The sequence below is a fragment of the Ornithorhynchus anatinus genome, chromosome 5 (assembly GCF_004115215.2).
Source record: "Ornithorhynchus anatinus isolate Pmale09 chromosome 5, mOrnAna1.pri.v4, whole genome shotgun sequence".
In the NCBI taxonomy this organism is placed as follows: domain Eukaryota; kingdom Metazoa; phylum Chordata; class Mammalia; order Monotremata; family Ornithorhynchidae; genus Ornithorhynchus; species Ornithorhynchus anatinus.
The window spans coordinates 13,778,961-13,782,027 of record NC_041732.1 but is presented as its reverse complement, the minus strand read 5'-3'; positions in this window follow the sequence as shown (position 1 = coordinate 13,782,027).

The following is a 3,067-nucleotide window of genomic DNA, read 5'->3' as shown; positions in this document are numbered from 1 at the left end:
CAAAGAACACACACAAATACAGAGACAAAAACGGGGCCTCTCAGTGCTTACATATTTATTTATACCCTTTCTTAGTATATTTGTTTATTCAATTTTGCATTCAATTATTCTTTTTTATTACTCTGTTTATATTTTTTTCTTTCTGTCTTTCCCACTATTGTGTAAGCTCCTTATGGGCAGGGGTTGTGTCACTTGTCTCTTTTGTACTTTCCAAATACTTAGTACAGTGCATTACATCCAGTGGTTACCCAATAAATGTTATTATTACTTCTACTTGAACTATACTACAGAAAAACACAGAGGCAAAAGAGGAACAAGAAAAAAAAGAAAGAGCATGATGTGGGGAGCCAAAGGCTCTAAATGGGGAGGAAATATACCTGTTCTCCCTGCCCCTTAAACTCTGAGCCTGTGCGGGACAGAGACTGATTGTATTGTATCTATCGTAGTGCTTAGCACAGTACTTAGGCCAGAGTAGGGTCTTAACAGATGATAATATTATTATTAATGTAATCATTATTATTATTCTTAATACCAATAATTTTGCACAGGGTGAACCCAACCACGGGTTGAATACTTTTGCAAAATGCATGTTTCTGGTTCTCTAAGAATATTTCTCTTGTTAGCCAAATAACATTAGGATGATGTATTACTTTTTTTGTTTAGCATTGTGCAGATAAGAACTCAGAGTGGAATTGTATAGAGGAAGATGAATTTCAGAAAATGTGCCTCTGAGAGACAGAAAGAAAAAGCAGATTCTTGGGTCTGAGGTGAATCAGTCTGGGCCAAACTCTCACCAAAACCACCCAGCCAGCATGGCACAGAGAGCTGCCAGGCTAACTGGCTAATCTACCCTCTGTTCATTCGAGCTTCTGGCCTGTCTGCTGTGCCCAGAGACTGAAAGAAGGTTTTCTTTGGGAGAGAGACACTGGTGGGGTTTATTTGCCTGGAATAAAGGCTGATTGTTTGCTGCTGAGGGGCACTCTGCTCCTCCAGCTCTGAGGGCAAGGCAGATGGGCAGTCAGCTCTAGCAAGAGATAGGCAGAGGTGACAGTGGTGGCCTTAATGGAGGGGGGGAGGTGAAGAAGGGACCTCCATGACCCCCACCTAGGGAGGGAAGGAATCAATCAATCAATCAATCAATGGTACTTATTGAGCACTTATTGTGTGCAGAGCTCTCTATCCTGGCTGTGCCAATCTCCTGGTATGAGATCTTGGACAGGTCAGTGTAGGAGAAGCAGTGTGGCCTAGTGGAAAGAGTGCAGGACTGGAAGTCAGAGGTCATGGATTCGAATCCAGGCTCCACCCCTTGTCAGCTGGGTGACCTTGGGCAAGTTACTTCACTTCTCTGTGCATCAGTGACCTCATCTGCAAAATGGGGATGAAGACTGAGAAACAGCATGGCTGAGTGGAAGGAGCCCGGGTTTGGGAATCAGAGGTCATACATTCTAATCCCGGCACCACCCCTTGTCACCTGCGTGTCCTTGGGCAAGTCACTTCACTTCTCTGTGCCTCAGTTCCCTCATCTGTAACATGGGGATGAAAACTGTGAGCCCCACGTGAGACAACGTGATCACCTTGTCTCCCCCCAGCGCTTAGAACAGGGCTTTGCACATAGTAAGCACTTGACAAATACCACCTATTATTATTATTAAAATGGGGGTGAAGCCTGTGAGCCCCAGGTGGGACAACCCGATGACCTTGTAGCTAAGCAGTGCTTAGAACGGTGCTTGGCACGTAGTAAGGGCTGAACAAATCAGCACATAGGTCATGGGTTCGAATTTCAGCTCTGCCACCTATCAGCTGTGTGACTGTGGACAAGTCAATTTACGTCTCTGTGCCTCAGTTCCCTCATCTGTAAAATGGGGATGAAGACTGTGAGCCTCATGTGGGACAACCTGATGACCCTGTATCTACCCCAGTGCTTAGAACAGTGCTCTGCACATAGTAAGCACTTAACAAATACAAAAATTATTATTACAGTGCTCTGCACGTAGTAAGCGCTCAATAAATACTATTGAATGAACAAATACCAACGTTATTATGACCCCGTATCTCCCCCAGCGCTTAGAACAGTGCTGTGCACGTTAGTAGTAGTAAGGGCTGAACAAATTAGTACAGTGCTCTGCGTGTAGTAAGCGTTCAATAAATACTATTGAATGAACAAGTACCATTCATTCATTCAATAGTATTTATTAAGCGCTTACTACGTGCAGAGCACTGTACTAAGCGCTTGGAGTATACAAATTGGCACAGATATTCATTCATTCAATAGTGTTTATTGAGCGCTTACTATTTGCAGAGCACTGTACTTAAGCGTTGGAATGTACAAATCGGTAACAGAGACTGTCCCTGCCCATAGATGGGCTTACAGGCTAATCGGGGGAGACAGACAGACAAAAACAATAGCAATAAATAAAATCAAGGGGATGTACATCTCATTAAAACAATAGCAAATAAATAGAATCAAGGGGATGTACATCTTATTAACAAAATTAATAGGGTAAGAAAAATATATACAAATGAGCAGACGAGCACAGTGCTGAGGGGAGGGGAAGGGAGAGGGGGAGGAGCAGAGGGAAAGGGGGGGAAAAGGGGGCTTAGCTGAGGAGAGGTGGGGGGGGCAGAGAGGGAGCAGAGGGAAAAGGGGAAGCTCAGTCTGGGAAGGCCTCTTGGAGGAGGTGAGCTCTCAGTAGGGCTTTGAAGAGAATTATTAGTAGAAATAACCAACGTTATTATGACCCTGTGTCTCCCCCAGCGCTTAAAACAGTGCTCTGCACATAGTAAGCGCTCAATAAATAGTATTGAATGAACAAATACCAACGTTATTATGACCCTGTATCTCCCAGCGCTTAGAACAGTGCTGTGCACATAGTAAGCGCTTAACAAACTATGAGGGTGCTCAGTGGCGCCCCCTCCCGGCCGTGTCCCCCCCGCAGCACCTCGGACAGCACCGGGGGGGGGGGAAAGAGCGGCTCCGTCTTCTCGCGAGAACTAAGGGCTCCACCTTGAAAAGGTGGGCGAAGATCTCGCGAGAGGGATTGCTGCAAGAGGCGAAAGCCCAGCGGCC